Below are 17,621 nucleotides of genomic sequence, written 5' to 3'. Positions count from 1 at the left end.
CGTGATCCACCTGTCTCGGCCTCGCAAAGTGCTGGGATTACAGGCTTGAGCCACCGCGCCCGGCCGGATTACAGTTTTAACATGCTTTCGTTTCATTTGGTCCTGTTAGGTAAGCAAAGGACCTTGTGTGTTGGAAAAGAATTACTTTGGTGCAGCTGCCCGAGAGGAGCTGAGGGAGGACGTTGGCCCGCGATGCTCGTCGCAGACAACGTGGCTGCGATGTCCGCGAGCCAGGCGAGTGCCGCGGCGACAGCGGCGGGACTTCTGACGTGGCAGGGCGACATGGGCTTCGGCCTCCCTCCGGTTCCCTGGAAGCGGGCCCGCAGCAGCAGAGATGAAGGCTTCAGTGCCTGTCTCTCTTCCCCGTCAGCCTGAGCCAGGGGAGGCCAGGCGGCCCAGGTGTCTGGAGCGGGGGTCCGTGCCCGAGAATGAGAATTTTTTTCACCAGAACATGGAGACTGTTCAATCACCAGGAGCACAAAGTTTTCATTGTTGGGCTGGATAATGCAGGGGAAACTACCATTCTTTACCAGTTTTCTGTGAATGAAGTTGTACATACATCTCCTACAAGAGGAAGTCATGTGGAAGAGAGAGCGATTAATATACACGTTTCCAATGTGGGATATTGGTGGCCAAGAATCTTTTCATTCTTTCTGTAACACGTACTATACTAACACAGTTTGTAATAGTTGTTGTGGACAGTACAGATAGAGGATTTCTGTAACTAGAGAAGAACTCTAAAATGTTAGCGCGAGAAGACCTAAGAAAAGCTGGATTGGTAAGATTTGCTAATAAACAAGATGTTAAAGAATGCATGACCGTAGCAGAAATCGCCCAGTTTTTGAAGCTACCTTCTATTAAAGATCACCAGTGGCATATCCAGGCATGCTGTGCTCTAACTGGCGAGGGATTGTGCCAAAGACTTGAATGGATATCACGACTTAAGATTAGATGATCTCTACTGACCTCATAGACTTTGTATAAATGAAGTGCTGGACTTTACCTGAAAGCTGCAAAAATTAATGGTTTAGATATATTTATAATAAACTGATTTAAATTTTCTCTATAGGAGGACAAATTAAGACCACTTATTTGAAAGCAAAGATGGAGAAGGAGGAGGGAGAAGAGAAAATGGCCCAGCGGCGGCGGCTCTCCCTGTGGCGGACGATGGACAGCCAGGACAGGAAGGTGGTGGTGTGCGACAACAGCACCGGGTTTGTGAAGTGTGGATATGCAGGCTCTAACTTTCCAGAACACATCTTCCCAGCTTTGGTTGGAAGACCTGTTTCCAGATCAACCACCAAAGTGGGAAACATTGAACAAGGATCTTACAGTTGGTGATGAGGTAAGTGAATTACGATCAATGTTAGAAGTTAACTACCCTATGGGAAATGGCATAGTATGAAATTGGGATGACATGAAACACCTGTGGGACTATACGTTTGGACCAGAGAAACTTAATACAGATACCAGAAATTGTAAAATCTTGCTCACAGAACCTCCTATGGACCCAACCAAAACAAAGAGAGGACTGTACTGGTAATGTTTGAAACTTAGCAGTTTTCTGGTGTATATGCAGGCATCCAGATAGTTCTGGCTTTGTACGCTCAAGGTTTATTGATTGATGTAGTGGTAGACTCTGGAGATGGTGTGACTCACATTTGCCCAATCTATGAAGGTTTTTCTCTCCCTCATCTTACCAGGAGACTGGATATTGCCGGGAGGGATATAACTAGACAGCAAGTTGCTTCTATTGCGAAGATATGCCTTAAACCACCCTGCTGATTTTGAAACGGTTCGCATGATTAAAGAAAAACTGCTTTACATGGGATATAATATTGAGCAAGAGCAGAAACTGGCGTTAGAAACCAAAGTATTGGTTGAATCAGATACACTCCCAGATGGACATATCTTCGAAGTTGGGGGAGAGAGATTTGAAGCACCAGAAATTTTATTAGATCAATGTTGAAGGAGCTGGTGTTGCTGATTTGCTTTTTAACACAATTCAGGCAGCTGACACGGATACCAGATCTGAATCCTACAAATACATTGTGCTTTCTGGAGGGTCTGCTATGTATCGTGGCCTGCCCTCACCGTTGGAACGAGAACTTAAACAGCTTTACTTAGAATGAGTTTTAAAGGGTGATGTGGAAAAACTTTCTAAATTTGAGATCTGCCTTGGAGACACACCCCGCAGAAAGCACATGGTATTCTGGGTGGTGCAGTTCTAGCAGATACCATGAAAGACAAAGACAACTTTTGGATGACCCGACAAGAGTACCAGGAAAAGGGTGTCCGTGTGCTGGAGAAACTTGCTGTGACTGTTGGAAAAACTGCAAAGCTTGTTCCCATCATACCCGTAATGCTTTCTTTTTTCCTTTATTGCCAATCTTTGAACTTATTCAACTCCAGGACATGGTAGAGGCCCCTCTCTGCCTTTTAGACTGGAAGGGTCAAGTTTTATTCTGGTGTCTTGGGGAAGCTTTGTTAAATTTTTGTTAATGTGGATAAATCTGAGTTTCATTCAACTGCTTCCCTACATAGACAAGAGGGCTAAGGGTCCTGTCTGCTGCTTTGTTTCTTCAAAGTGGGCATTTAGATCATTCCTGTAGGCTTCCTATTTTCACTTTACTGCTCTAATGCTGCTAGTTGTAATCTTTAGCACACTAGGTAGTATGCCTTTATTACCATAAGAAAAAAAACAGGAGCTTTTACATAGTACTGAGATGGGGGGTGGTTCGGGATGGGTGGGAAGCTGCTGAACCCTTTAGGGCATTTTCCTCTGCAGTGTGGCACTTTCAGCTGTACTGCTGCGGCTTTAAGTACCTTAAAGCTTCTCCTGTGAACATCTTAGGGAAATGTTAAGTTCAAAACGAAAATGTTTTGGGTGGTTTTTGTTGGGGTGGGGGGTAACAGTGGGTGGTCTTCTGATTTTTGAGTTTTTCTCCCTGGAGTACATAAAGGAACTTTATTTACTGTACTTTGATTTGGCAGGTTTTCTTCTTGTGCTCTGCCTGGAGCTGTTTCCATGTGATATAAAAAGCACAAGTGTAGTATTCCATTACTGTGTGGCTTAGGGATTTATGTGTTTTTAAAAATCAACTGTTAGCTGGAACTAGACTTCCTACAACCTATCAGTGGAAAAGTAACATTTAAAAATCATTTTGGTAATTCAAGTTACAGATTCAAAAGTGCTTACGATCTGGTGTTTTGTTAATGCTTCTGTTTATCCCAGAAGCATTAAGGTGACATTGTCAAGTGTCATTCTTGCAAATTATTCTTTTATGTAACTGACCAGTGCTTAATAAAAGAAGCAGATACTTACAAGTAATTACTGGCAGTAGGTTATAATTGGTTTAAAAATAACGTTGGAATACGGGACTTGTTGCTAGTTGCGTAATTTTCATTAGTTTTTTTTGTTTGTTTTGGTCTGAAAACTGGAAGTAGAGTAAAATTTGACTGTTTAAAATGTTGGCCAAGGGGCCGGGCGCAGTGGCTCAAGCCTGTAATCCCAGCACTTTGGGAGGCCGAGACGGGTGGATCACGAGGTCAGGAGATCGAGACCATCATGGCTAACACGGTGAAACCCCGTCTCTACTAAAAAAAATACAAAAAGCTAGCCGGGCGAGGTGGCGGGCGCCTGTAGTCCCAGCTACTCGGGAGGCTGAGGCAGGAGAATGGCGTAAACCCGGAAGGCGGAGCTTGCAGTGAGCTGAGATCCGGCCACTGCACTCCAGCCTGGGAGACAGAGCGAGACTCCGTCTCAAAAAAAAAAAAAAAAAAGTTGGCCAAAAAAAAAAAAAATCAAGATTTAAATTTGTTATTTGTACTAAAAAACTAATCATAACTGTTAATTCTCAGCCATGTTTGAAATTTCAAAGAAGAGTCTTTGGTATTTTGTAAATGTTAGCAGACTTTCCTGCCAGTGTCAGATAATCCTATTTATGAATCCTGTAGGTATTCCTTGGTTCTGAAAAAAATATGAAATAGTACTCATATATGAGTTATTTCTACATTTGAAAAATAAAAAGAAATTGTATCACACTAATTATAAAATACAGGTTCTGGAAAAAATATTTTTCTTTTAAAACTTTTGTTAACTAATAATGGCTTTGAAAGAAGAGGCTTACTTAATTTGGGGGTGACTAAAATCAAAGACATTATTGACCTGAGGGTCTCTGTTTTGTAAGAATACATAATTAGATTAAATAAGCAGCAAAAGGTTAGTTTTAATTGTGTAGCTTCTGTTAATACTGTGTTTTTTGTCTGTTTTACCTCAATATGAACACATAAGTTTACCTGCATGTTGGACATGCCTCAGAACACATGAACAGCCCATAGTAGATCTTGGGAATGTGGATTTTAGAGTCACTTTGGAATAAGTTCTTATATAAATACCCCCAGCCTTTTGAGAACGGGGCTTGTTAAAGGACGTGTATGTAAGGCCAGCACCTACTGGCAGTTGAGTTCAAGGAAATGGGGTTGACTTGGCCTTTGGTCCTTTGGTCATAATTTTAAAATATGGGAGTAGAAAACAACAAAGAATGGAATGGACTCCTAAAACAATGAAAGAGCATTTATCATTTGTCCCTTGAATGTAGAATTTGTTTTTGATTTAATAATTCTGGTAAATGTGACAATTAAAATGGTGTATTATGTGTATATATATAGTAATTTAGAAATTCCATTTTATAATGTTACTATTTCAATAATGCATTTGAATTTGGGATTTGGGTGAAGTATTACGTTTCACTGGAGTTGTTGTCAAGTATGAATCCCTCGGAAAAAAAAAGTTCTGTTGTTAAAAAGCAATCTGATTCTTAGCTCTTGAAACTATTGTTACTTAAATTTCCAGTAATTGGCCGGGCATGGTGGCTCAAGCCTGTAATCCCAGCACTTTGGGAGGCCGAGACGGGCGGATCACGAGGTCAGGAGATCGAGACCATCCTGGCTCACCCGGTGAAACCCCATCTCTACTAAAAAATACAAAAAAAAACTAGCCAGGTGAGGTGGCGGGCGCCTGTAGTCCCAGCTACTCTGGAGGCTGAGGCAGGAGAATGGTGTGAACCCAGGAGGCGGAGCTTGCAGTGAGCTGAGATCCGGCCACTGCACTCCAGCCTGGGCAACAGAGCAAGACTCTGTCTCAAAAAAAAAAAAAAAAATTTTTCCAGTAATTACAAATTCTAAATTTTTAAATTAGAATTGCCAATACTTTGACCTTTGAGAAGGGTTTCTTAGAAATACGTTTAGTAATGTCCCCAAGAGTTAGTCTTACATTTAAACTTTTTTCTTTAAAACATGGTATTGGTTGTTCACTTTTACACAGTTCTGAGTACTGTTAGTATCTGGAAAGTATCTTGAGATACTTTCTCAAGATACTTTCTCAAGACTGTTGGAAAGCTCAACAGTCTAAATTTAACATGAAATACTTCTTTTTGATTCAGAAAATAAAATCAGATTTTTTCAAAGTCAAAAAAAAGCAAAGATGAAGTCTCACCTTCCAATTTGCCTTCTTGTTTGTTTTTTCCAAAGTAAGTTATTAAAGCTGTGATATTTTTCGCATAATGAATCCTCTCTGGGCATTGTGTAGCCTGTGGTAAGTACAAAGGGAGAGGAAGACGTTTTGAATTTTAAGAGCTTTTTTATCAGTATAACCCTCCCTAGTTGAATGTTGTTTTCTTCTTGTTCCATTAAGTCAAAATACAAATCAGCACAGATACTCAGTTTTCAATATTTTAAAATGTGATGTTACTTACGAAAAGTATCTTGGTTAAGGTTGTGGGTGTATTCTGTATATACCTCAATTTCAAGTTAATGGCATTGATTTATGTTCTAAAAATATATATATTAATAATAATCTTTGTTATAACCATAATGAGATAAGTACTGGCATCGGTGTTCAGTGCCATTTTATGCTTTCTCCCTATGTTCTCTGTATTGTACTAACCAACCTCCCAAATCATTGAGCTGTGTGTTTAAAAAAAAAAGGAAAAGGAAATAATCTGACATCATAATAATCTGACATTGTGTATCGATTTTTTGTTGTTGACCAAAATCACACACATGGAAACATGTAATTCAACAGAGTGGGATAGCGATCAGATTCTTGGCTTAGTATTACTAATGGGCAGGATTGTACAACGAGCAGCTGTCAGATTATTCCTTTGTGTTTCATATGGCATCTAAGTTACTGAATAAATTATTAATCCATTAATCATGGAATCAAATTATGATTGAAATTATTAAATGAATGCTCAACATTAATCGAAAACTGCTGTTTGAAACATGTCTACCCAGAAAAGTAACATTCTATAAATACTATTAAACAACTTAGGTATATGATTTTTAAGTATTCAATTATATGTCAAGCAGTTAAAGTGAATTCCAGAGTAAAAGTAAGGCATGTTTTTGAGCAACATTAATAATTCCTTAATTTGCAAATTTCTGCCTTCTTATTTGGGTACTTGGAATATAGTGTGAGATTTTTTATTTCTAAATTTTGTTGCATCTTCTATTACCTAAATGCATTGTTTGACAACTATAAAATGCAAGTGTTTTTTGAATGATTTTAAGAATTTGGCTTAAAAATTGATTGACACAATGTATTATTTGTACTAAGAAGTAACTTGACCCAGAACACCCTTTATGTTTACTTAGGGTATTTTTCTTCAGTGCCTGAAACTCAAAGGTATTCCTGTCACAGCTGGAAACAAGCTTATCCTAAATGTGTTAAAACATATTCTTGGGTACTCTATTTGTGTATCTTTCGTGCCTTGAAAATCTGAAGGTTAATCCAAGCTCACATGTTTTAGCATATTTGAGGAAGGAAAAAAACTACTTTTAGTAGCAGCCTTTTAAATTTCATGAAGATTTTGGTGAGGAATAATAGTATATACTTAAGTATTGACAAAACTTTGAAAGTTTCTTTCTATAAAATAGGAAATACTCAATATCTAAACCCAGGTCAGGCAGGGAGATCAGTATGTAACATTGTATGTTTTATATTTATAATGCTCAAAATGCAAGCGTAACATTTAATCTTTGTCCACATGGTTTTAGAAAAGTAAATCTTAAATTACCAAGCTTCTCTCATGTGTTCTCATACTTTCTCAAATTACTATAAAGAATTACTTGTTATCTATTGAAAAATCCCCTTCACTCAAATCTGTATTACGGTTTCACCAGACAAATATTCTGTGATGTAGTCCAGAAAATCCACACCTTTTGTCCTTTTTAATTTTTAATTTGAATAAACATGTGCTTAGTCCCTTGGATTGCTGCCACATCAGTTTAACACGGTATCAGCACATTCCCATATCATCAAGGTGTTGGCTCAGATTTATTCTTTTTTTTTTTTTTTTTTTTTTGAGGCGGAGTCTCGCTCTGTCGCCCGGACTGGAGTGCAGTGGCCCCATCTCAGCTCACTGCAAGCTCCGCCTCCCGGGTTTGCGCCATTCTCCCGCCTCAGCCTCCCGAGTAGCTGGGACTACAGGCGCCCGCCACCTCGCCCGGCTAGTTTTTGTATTTTTAGTAGAGACGGGGTTTCACTGCGTTAGCCATGATGGTCTCGATCTCCTGACCTCGTGATCCGCCCGTCTCGGCCTCCCAAAGTGCTGGGATTACAGGCTTGAGCCACTGCGCCGCCTGGCTCAGATTTATTCTTAATTGGATGTTTAAAGCTTGCACTACCTTGTTACAGTTGGTTTAGTGTTACATGACACTATGAGAAGATGTGGAGTTTTATACCACATTTATAAAACATGATTTTGTTTTCTACCCTTCAAGGTAAACATGAAAAATAAGGTGGTATCTGTGTACTTGTACATAAATCCAAAATTATAGTTGAGAAAAAAGAAATTGATATATGAAAATGTCAAAAAAAATTACTTTGGTGCAAGAAAGAAGGTTAATTGATGATTAGGGCTTTTGATAAGTTAGCAAATTGGATACTGTATTCAAATCTTGGATTCAATATTGGGCTGACAATAGTACTATTTTAAGGTTTCTATGAGTACTAAGTGAGAGAACTTACTAAAAATGCATTCAGTATATGTTTATTATGTCATTATCTCTTTACTCCCTTTGTGGAGTTTATGAATCCAGTCTCACAGAAGATTAAATCACTTGTCAAATGTAACCTATTTCAGAATCCCCGAGGACTTATGCTTTTTATTCTAAAAAGTGTTTTGTAAAATGTGGAATAAATGACCAGTGCCATCGTCCAGTCCAATTTGTTTATTTTACATCAGAAAAATCTGAGTCACAGAAGGCTTACTGTATCAGCCCATGGCCAGGCCATTAGGTTTTGAGTAGGTCAGAAATTGTGATGATGCCTACTTTTGTATTTTGAGATGTATTGATATTGTGAGTACAAAAATGATGATTTCATAGCAGAGTGTGGTAATCCAGCAAAATGCATTATAATTGTAAATATTGAAGAATATTACTGATTAAGTTTCTGTTTTGTTTTAATCTATGAGAAATATTGCATCTTACATTTGCCGTGTTTAAAAATGTGTGCGTATATACTCAAACATTTATTTTTTTCTCCTCCGAATAGCATCAGGTCATCTAACACAGGTGCTGTTCAGAGAAGAAACAAATAAATGTTTGAGTGAATGAATATTTCTACAAGATTAATATTTTAATATAATTTCTGAAATTAAAGAAAACAGTGTTACATAGATTAATCCATGCTTTCCATAACGATTAACCTGTATGCTTACGTTTCAAAGCAGAGAACCAAAACAAGATGAAAGCTGTTTATTCTTGGCAGTGTATGATTGATCAATCTAAGTGCTAGATGCCTTTTCTAGCGTTCATTAACCTTATCCTTTTTATAAAAATTCCTATGAGATGAACTGATAATTTGGAGCCTGTTACTTGCACAAAAGCGACACTTCTTGCCCTGTTGAAAGAACTAGACATGCAGTTATGTGAGAAGTAAAATAACCTTATATGTCTTTACAGAAAATGTATTCTGAGAAGAAACAATGTTTTGAATTAATGGTAAATTATTGAAGTATTCACCAGCTTTTCAGTTAAGCAATAAACAATACATTAGAATTGCTTTTGTTTATAATACAAATTTACAAATAATCATATGTGGAGAGAGTTATAGAAAGCACCTTAAGTAGACCAACAATTATAACGTGATATCAAAATACTGCCTTATAACTTATTATTCCAAACATAATTTGATACAATAGAGCAAATTTAGAGGAAAGAGCTTTATTCATATAGTAAGAGTTCTTTTTTTTTTTTTTTTTTTTTTTTTTTTTTTTTTTTGAGGCGGAGTCTCGCTCTGTCGCCCAGACTGGAGTGCAGTGGCTCAATCTCGGCTCACTGCAAGCTCCGCCTCCCGGGTTCACGCCATTCTCCTGCCTCAGCCTCCCCAGTAGCTGGGACTACAGGCGCCCGCCACCTCGCCCGGCTAGTTTTTTGTATTTTTAGTAGAGACGGGGTTTCACCGTGTTAGCCAGGATGGTCTCGATCTCCTGACCTCGTGATCCGCCCGTCTCGGCCTCCCAAAGTGCTGGGATTACAGGCTTGAGCCACCGCGCCCGGCCAGTAAGAGTTCTTAAAGGAATTTTTATAAGAATCATTAGGGATATTTTTGAAATTATTTTAAAAATTATTAATAGCTGTGTTAAAATACTCATAAAATAAAATTTATCATGTTAATGTTTAAGCGCACCATTCAGTGTTGTTAAGCCTATTAATGGCACTGTGCGCTCAGTCTCCAGAGCTCTTTTCATCCTGCAAAACAGACTCTGAACTCGTTATACAACTGTTCATTCCCTTCCCACCTTCAGTTCCTGCCAATCACCCTTCTTTCTGTCTCTAGATACCCCATGTTTAAGTGGAATTGTACAGTATGTGTCTTTTTGTGACTGGTTTAACATAGCATAAGGTATTTCATGTTGTTGGATGTGTCAGTATTTTTGACCTTTATAGCTGAGTGACATGCCATTGTGTATCTATACTATGTTTTTTTTTCTTTCTCTTTGAGATGAAGTCTCTGTCGCCCAGGCTGGAGTGTAGTGGCACAATCTTGGCTCACTGCAAGCTCCGCCTCCCAGATTCACGCCTTTCTCCTGCCTCAGCCTCCCGAGTAGCTGGGACTACAGGTTCTCGCCACCTTGCCCAGCTAATTTTTTGTATTTTTAGTAGAGATGGCGTTTCACCGTGTTAGCCAGGATGGTCTCGATCTCCTGACCTCTTTTGAACCGCCTGCCTCAGCCTCCCAAAGTGCTGGGATTACAGGCGTGAGCCCCTGTACCCGGCCTCCATGTTTTGTTTATGCATTCATCCATTGGTGGTTACATAGTTGCATCCACTTTCCCACCATGGTGAGTACTATTGCTATTAACATTGTGAACACTGTTGCTATTAATATGGAGGTACAAATATTCTGAGACTCTGCTTTCAGGGGTAGATTCCCAGAAGTAGAACTGCTGGATCAACAGTTGATTCTATATTCAGCAGAACTTCCTGGTGTCCTGCTGGGGCCTGGTTTCTGCCTGGGGCCGGGTTTCTACCTGGGGTGTGGGTATCTACTTGGTTGCTGTTGTTTACCTTGGTCCTAGATATCCTCCTGGGACCTGGTGTGCACCTGGGGCCTATGTCCATCTTGGACCTGTTGTTTCTCTGGGGCCTTGTGCCGCCGTGGGTGTCAGCCTGGTTTCTGATACCCACCTGGGGCCTCATAAGCCACCTGGGACCTGCTGGTCACTTGAAGCCTGGCATTCTGGGTCCTGATGTCAACCTGAGGTGTAGGTATCCACCTGGGTCCCAGGTGTCCACCTAGGGCCACAGGTCCAGCTCTGGTCTGAGTGTCCCTGTGGGACCTGATACTTACCAGGGGCCTAGGCATTTATTTGATGCCTGGTGTCCATGTGGAGCATGCCATCCCATGAGGATTGATGATCAGGTGGGGACTAGGTATCCACCTCGGGCCTATTGTCCTCCTGGCGCCTGAGTGTTTACCTGAGTCTGATATCCATCCTGTGCCTGCTGCCTACATAGGGCCTCATGTTCCCCTTGACGCTGGATGATGACCCGAGTCCTTGGTATCGTTTGTGGCACAACTGTCCACCTATGAGTTTGCATCCAGCTGTGGCCTGGGTATCACCCTAGTGCTTGATGTACAGCTTGAGACCGTGTCCACCAGAGGCTTGATGTCCATCTGGGGGCCGGTGTCTACTTGGGGCCTGATGTCTACATGGGGACTGAGCGCTTACTTGGGGCCTGATGTCCATCTGGGGCCTCCTGTTCACCTTGGGCCTGATATTTACCTGGGGTCTGGACATCCACTAGGAACCTGGAGTTCAAGTGGGGCCTGGTGTTCCACTGGGGCCTGTTTGTCAATCTGGGAGCTGACATACACCAAGACACCTGATGTCCCAGCTGGGATCTGGTTTTGGCCTGGGACCTGGTATGTACGTGGGGCCTCGTGTCCACCTGGGGCCTGATATTTAGCTGGGGGCCTGGTGTCCACCTCAGACCTGCGTATGTGCCAAACTGTGACCTAATTTGTCTACTTGGGGCCTGATGTCTATGCGGGGACTGGAGTCCCCTTGGGACCTTGTGTCCACCCGGGACCTGCTGTCAACGTGGTGTCTGATGTCCAGTGTCTGTCTGTGGCCTGATGTTTTCCTGGCCAAGCCGGCTGTCAACGTGGTGTCTGATGTCCAGTGTCTGTTTGTGGCCTGATGTTTTCCTGGCTCCTTGGCATCCACTGGGGCCTTATGTCCACCTGAAAGGGGTGTGTCCTCATGCACTGGCCCTTGCCCTGGGGAGAATGGGTGGGGAGTTTCCCTGGCCCTGCCCTTCATCATCTAAGAACTCTCTGTCCTACATGTTTTATGGGGAGATTACTGTGTTGCATTTGGCCAGAGTATACGTTACCTTTCGGTTGTAGAGGACTGGTGTTTCCAACTGGGGGCTCAGGATCCACTTGGAGGTTGGGTGTCCATGTGTAACCTGATGTACCTCTGGATCTGGTTACCCACATGGGTCCTGGTGTCCACCTGGAGCCTGATGTTTTCCAGGGGCCTGGCTAACCACTTGGGTCTCCATGTTCATCTAGGACTTGGTGTTCACCTAGGGCCTGATAGTCACCTGGAGACTGATTATGTACCTGGAGCTTCATGTCCACCTGTGGAGTAGGTATCTATGTGGGGCCTGTGTGTCAACATGGTGCCAGATGCCCACCTCTGGATTAGATGCCCCAGACGAATATCCAGTCCTAGGTTGACACACAGGCCTCAGGTGGACACCAGGCCCTAGGAGCACTCCAGGCCCCAGCTGAAGATCGGTGCCCTAGGTGAATGCTCAGGCCCTAGCTAACTACCAGTCACCAGGATTCCATCAGGCTCCAGGTTTTCATCAGGCCCCAGGTGGATACTAAACTGTAGGTGGACATCAGCAAATGCCCAGCTCCTAGGTCAAAACCAAGCCCCTGATGAACATCCCGAGCCCACATAAACATGAGGCTTCAGGTGGACACGTGACTCTAACTGGACACCAGGCGCCATATGGATAGCTAAAGCCCCGGTGAACATCAAGCCCCAGGTGCACATCTAGGTCCCAAGCAAACACCTAGGCTTCAGAAGTCCAGACATCAGGCCCCATGTGGAAATATGGGTCCCAGGAAGTCCTTAAGCACCAGGAAACACGCAGGCCTCAGTTGGGTATCCGGTCCCAAGTTGATAGCCAAGCCTTCTATGGCTCACGTGGACACAAGGTGCCAAGAAAAGATCAGGCCCCAGCTGAGGTCAACTCCTGGGTGGTTCGCCCACGACCTACCTAAATACCAAGCCCCAGGTTTATAGAGGGCCCTGGGTCACATTAGGCTCCAGGTAGACACTGGACTCCAAGTAGACCCAGAGTCACCTAAAACTCAACCCAGACACCAGTCCCCAGGTGGAGAATCTAGGCCCCAGCTGGACATCAGTTTCCAAGGAAACACCAGGCCTGATGACTTCCTGGGTTGTACTTGTCCATATGGGACCCAGTGACCTGATGTCTGGGGCTGGGAGTTTCCCTGGGGCCTGGGTGTCCAGCTGAGGTCTGATGTTCACCAGGGGCCTACATATCTACCTGGTCCTGCTGTCTCCCTGTGGCCTGGGTATCAGCTGGGAGCCTGATACCACCTGCAGTCTGGTATCGGCCTGGAGCCTCATCAGGCTGCCCGGTCTCTGGTGTCCACCTGGGGACTGGGTGTCTACTTGAGACTTTGTGTCCACCTGGTGGCTGCTGTCTACCTTCAGACTGGGTATTCACCTGGGAGCTGATGTAGACCTGGAGTCTGGTGTCCACCTGAGGCCTGATGTCCATTTGTATCTTGGTCTTGTCCTGGGGCCTGGTGTCTGCCTGGGGCTTGGTGCTCTCCTGGAGACTGAATGTTCACCTTGGGCCTGTTGTTCACCCAGGTCCTAGATACCCACATGGGATCTATTGTGCACCTGGGGTCTGTGTCTACCTTGTGCCTGTAATTCTTCTGGGGCCTGGTGTTTACCTGGGCCTCGTTTGTCCTGGTACCTGCTCTCCACCTGGGGCCCACATAGCCACCTGGGGCGTGGTTGTCACTTGCAGTCTGGTGTCCTCCTTGGACCTGATTTCAGCCTGAGGCCTAGTGTTTATTTGAATCTTCGTATCGTTGCAAGGCCCAGTGTCCGTCTGTGGTCCGGGTGTCCATATGGGGCCTGATGTTCAGCAGGGTCTCATGTATCCACCTGGGCGCCTTGTGTCCACCTGGATCCTGCTGTCCACCCAGGGCCTGCTCTTCACCTGGGGCCTGAAATTCTCCTGGCCTGCTCTTCACCGGAGGCCTGGGTGTCAACCTGGGACTGAATGTCCACCTGGGGGCCTGAGTGTCCGCTGGGTCCTGATGACTTCCTGGGGCCTGGATGTCCACATGGGATCTGATGTCTGGACCTCTGGGGTTTTGGTTTTGACTCGGGGCCTGCGTGTTCACCGCGGGCCTGATGTTCACGAGGGGCCTGGAGTTCATCTGGGGCCAGGTGTCCACTTGGAGCCTGGTGAACATTGGACAGCCAACACCAGGTTGACACTGTGTCTTAGGTGTATGCCAGTTCCCAGGTGGACTCCAGATTCCACATGGACATCGAGCATCAGGTGGACTTCAGGTTCCCAGTTAACAGATAGGTTCCAGGTGTACACCAGGCTCCAGTTGAACATCAGGTGCCAGGTGGATGCCCAGGCCCCACATTGACACCTACTCCCCAGGAAGACATGAGGCCCCAGGTGGATACTTACGTTTCTGGTGAATGTTAGGCCCTACATGGACACCCTGGCTCCAGGTGGATCTCGGGCCTCAGGTGTCCCTCAGGTCCCAGCTGGGTGCACACTGGACTTGAGGTATACATCAGGCACTGGGTTTACACCCGGGCCCCAGTTGGACAGAATGTCACAGATGGACTTCAGGCCCAAGGAGGATACCAGAGCTGCAGGCAGATACCCAGGCCTCATGTGGACCCTAGGCCTCAGATGAAAATTGGCCCTCGTTGAATACTTAGTCTTCAAGTGACATAATAATGCCCCAGGCAGACCGCAGGCTTTAGATGGGTACCAGGCTCCAGGTGGACAGCAAGCCCCAGGTGAACCCCAGACCTTAGGTGGACATCAGGCCCCAGGGGGACAGCAGGCCTCAAGTGACCACGAGGCCCCCAGGTGGCTATGTTGGCCCCAGGTTGACTCTAAGGGCCCAGGTGAATACCAGACTGCAGATGAACAACACACCCAGTGTCAGTGGACATCAGCCCCCATCCTGTGAACACCATGTCCCAGGTGGATACCCAGCCTGATGTCCACCTGCAGACCAGCGTTCACCTAGGGTCTGATTTCTTCTTGGGCCCTGGGTGTTTTTTTGGGACCTGTAATCTGCCTGAGGTCTGGTGTTTACCTGGGGATGATGTTTACCTTGGGTCTGGTGTCCACCTGGGGCCTGATGTTCGCCTACAGCCTGGTTTCAGCTTGGGGACTGGTATGTACGTGGGGCCTTGTGTCTGCCTAGGACCTGGTATTTACCTGAGGCCTGGTCATTCATCCACCTGGGTCCTGATATTTAGCTGGGGCCTTGGGTCCACCTGGGGCCTGTGTGCCAAACTGTGACCTGATTTGTGCACCTGGGACCTGATGTCTGTGCAGGGACTAGGGTTCCCCTTGGGATCTGGTGTCCACCCGGCACGTGGTGTCAACCTGGTGTCTGATGTCCAGTGTCTGTTTGAGGCCTGATGTTTTCCTGTGGCCTCTGTGTCCACTGGGGCCTTAAGTTCACCTGCAGGGGGTGTGCTCCCATGCACCTGTCCTCTTCCTGGGGAGAATGGGTGGGGAGTTTCCCTGACCCCGCCCCTCATCATCCAGGACATCAACCTCTCACCCTCCCGCACAGGCTGTGAGGAAGGCGCCATCGTGGCTCAGGTGGTGCCTGGGTAAGTTGCCCCTAGTGCTTTGCCCATGGCATGAAGATCTCAGCCGGGTGCTGACGTTGGGGTCCTGGAGCTGTGCCCCGCCAGACTGTCGGTGCCCAACAGTGAGAGGACCACACTGCCAGCCACCAGGACCATTTGTGAGCACGCAGGGTGGCTCCTCGAGAGTGCCAGGATCCCGGCCCAGGCCGCTCAGGTTGTCAGCGGCCACGCACCAGAGCTGAGGGAGGGGGAAGGGCTGATGCCTCGGGCCCTCCGGGAAAGCCGCAGAGCCAGCCAGTGGTGCCCAGGGACTGCAGGAAGCTTCTCCAAGGTAAGTTCCGGAATTGCACTGGTTTCTGTATCTTTTCCCAGTGGTGAATTTCTGCAAGGTGGGTCGGACATGTTGAGGGTGGCCTTTGCAATTTGTGGGCTTTTAAGTCATCTGGGAGAGACCCACACTTGAAAATCTAGAGAGATAAGGGCTTGATTCGGCCTGCCACATCATTTTGCAGTGTGGTTTCTAATGTTTCTTTGGAAACCGGGCCTGGGTTAGTTATTTCTCCATGTCACCCTTTCTTTCTTGGGTTTCTTGGCATGCATGGTTGCCTTTTCCTCTTTTCTTTCATTGCAATCCCAGGTCCCACATTTCCATTCTTGCCTTGTAATCTGTGCATCCTCCATGCAAAGCCTGTGGCGGGTCCTGCTCTGGGGCTAGTTGAGCAGTATTGCACTCGCGTTGGATGCGGAAGTTTCGTGGTTCTTTTGGTGTGTCTTTGGCTTCTATTAAGACTGTCTTGACGCGAGAATGATTGAGAAGTGTAGTTTTCAGGTTCCCAAATACATATTTTTTGGGGAGATGACTGTACTGCATTTGAGCCAAGAATATGTATGTCCTTTTGGTATTTGAGGGACTGGTGTGTACACCTAGGGGCTCAGTATCCCCTCGAAAGTTGGGTGTCCATGTGGAACCTGATGTACCTCTGGACTTGGTTGCCCACACATGGATCCTGGTGTCTACCTGGAGCCTGATGTGACCTGGGGCCCTATGTAAACTTGGGGCTTGGTATTTTGGTCCAGTTCGGGCGACCACCAAGGGGTTGATCTCAGTTGGGGCCTGACGTTTTCTTAGCGCCTGATGTTCACCTGAGGCCTGCGTGTCAACTTCGGACTGGATATCCAGCTGAGGCCTGGGAGTTTCCTAGTGACTGAGGACTTTCTGGGACCTGGATTTTCACATGGGGCCTGATGTCTGGAGTTCTGAGTCCTAGGTGTTTACTTGGGACCTAGATGTGCAGTTTGGCAGAGCCTCCCTAACAAAGGTCTGGGGCCACCAGGAGGCTGTGAAAAAGAAGCAGGGCACCTGTTTCCCCAGGTGCTTGTGAGTTTGTCAGAGCCTTCAGTGACAGAGCAGGTGCCCTGCACATAGGATCCGGGGCTCCGACCTCACCCCAAGGCCCACTTGTGCTCTAGGCTAGACTCTCCTGAGCCACCAGGGGGTGCGCGGAGTGGGGAGGGCATCCATTCATGTGCGGCGGCCTCTCACTCAACACCGCCATCCCTCTCCACAGCTGAGGTGCGGGACCTGTGGGAAGGAGGGGGAGGGCAAAGGTCATTGTCACACCACCTGGGCCGCAGGTGACAGACAAGTTCCCACTGAGGCTGCATGGAGGGCCCCACCACAACCCTGGTGGAGGGTAGGTTCCAAGGTGCAGCCCAGCCCCGCCCCAGCCTGGGGTGTTCACCTGGGCCCAGGGATGGGGGCAGCAGTCTGTGGGGCTGCTGTGTCCCAAGGGCTCAGGAAGCCCAGGGCTCCTTGTGGGTGGAGGAATGAAAACGATATACCTGAGTTTTCAGAACAGTCCCGGGCTTGCCCCAAGTTCTCGAATAAAGGTAGTTTCCCCGTTCCAAGACATAGCTAGTCAGGGCTGAGGGAAATGGAGGCAGGAAGGCACCAGCACACAGAGGCCCCCAAATCCCCAGCAAGGCCTCCTTACACAGGCCTCTGCCCCAGAGCCAGGGTCTCCCAGGCACCTCTGATTCAAGCGCAGGCTCCTGACCCCACGCAGGCTCCTGCCCTCGCCCTGCCGTCCTCCAGGCCGGCCCTCCTGCAGCATTCTTGCCCCTGACACTTCTTTTCCAAGCAACAACCAGAAGCACTCATTTAAAGTGGAGAAGATCTTATCT

General features: G+C 45.9%; 2 pseudogenes; both read left to right on the top strand.

Moving 5' to 3' along the window:
• Positions 1 to 428: 428 nt before the first annotated feature.
• LOC104672497 lies at positions 429 to 955 on the top strand (annotated as a pseudogene).
• Positions 956 to 1,167: 212 nt separating this feature from the next.
• LOC104672513 lies at positions 1,168 to 11,715 on the top strand (annotated as a pseudogene).
• The last annotated feature ends 5,906 nt before the right edge of the window (positions 11,716 to 17,621 follow it).

The sequence above is a fragment of the Rhinopithecus roxellana genome, chromosome 13 (assembly GCF_007565055.1).
Source record: "Rhinopithecus roxellana isolate Shanxi Qingling chromosome 13, ASM756505v1, whole genome shotgun sequence".
NCBI classification, from domain to species: Eukaryota; Metazoa; Chordata; class Mammalia; order Primates; family Cercopithecidae; genus Rhinopithecus; species Rhinopithecus roxellana.
Note: the sequence above shows the minus strand (reverse complement) of the source record. Positions and strands in the feature narration are given on the sequence as shown.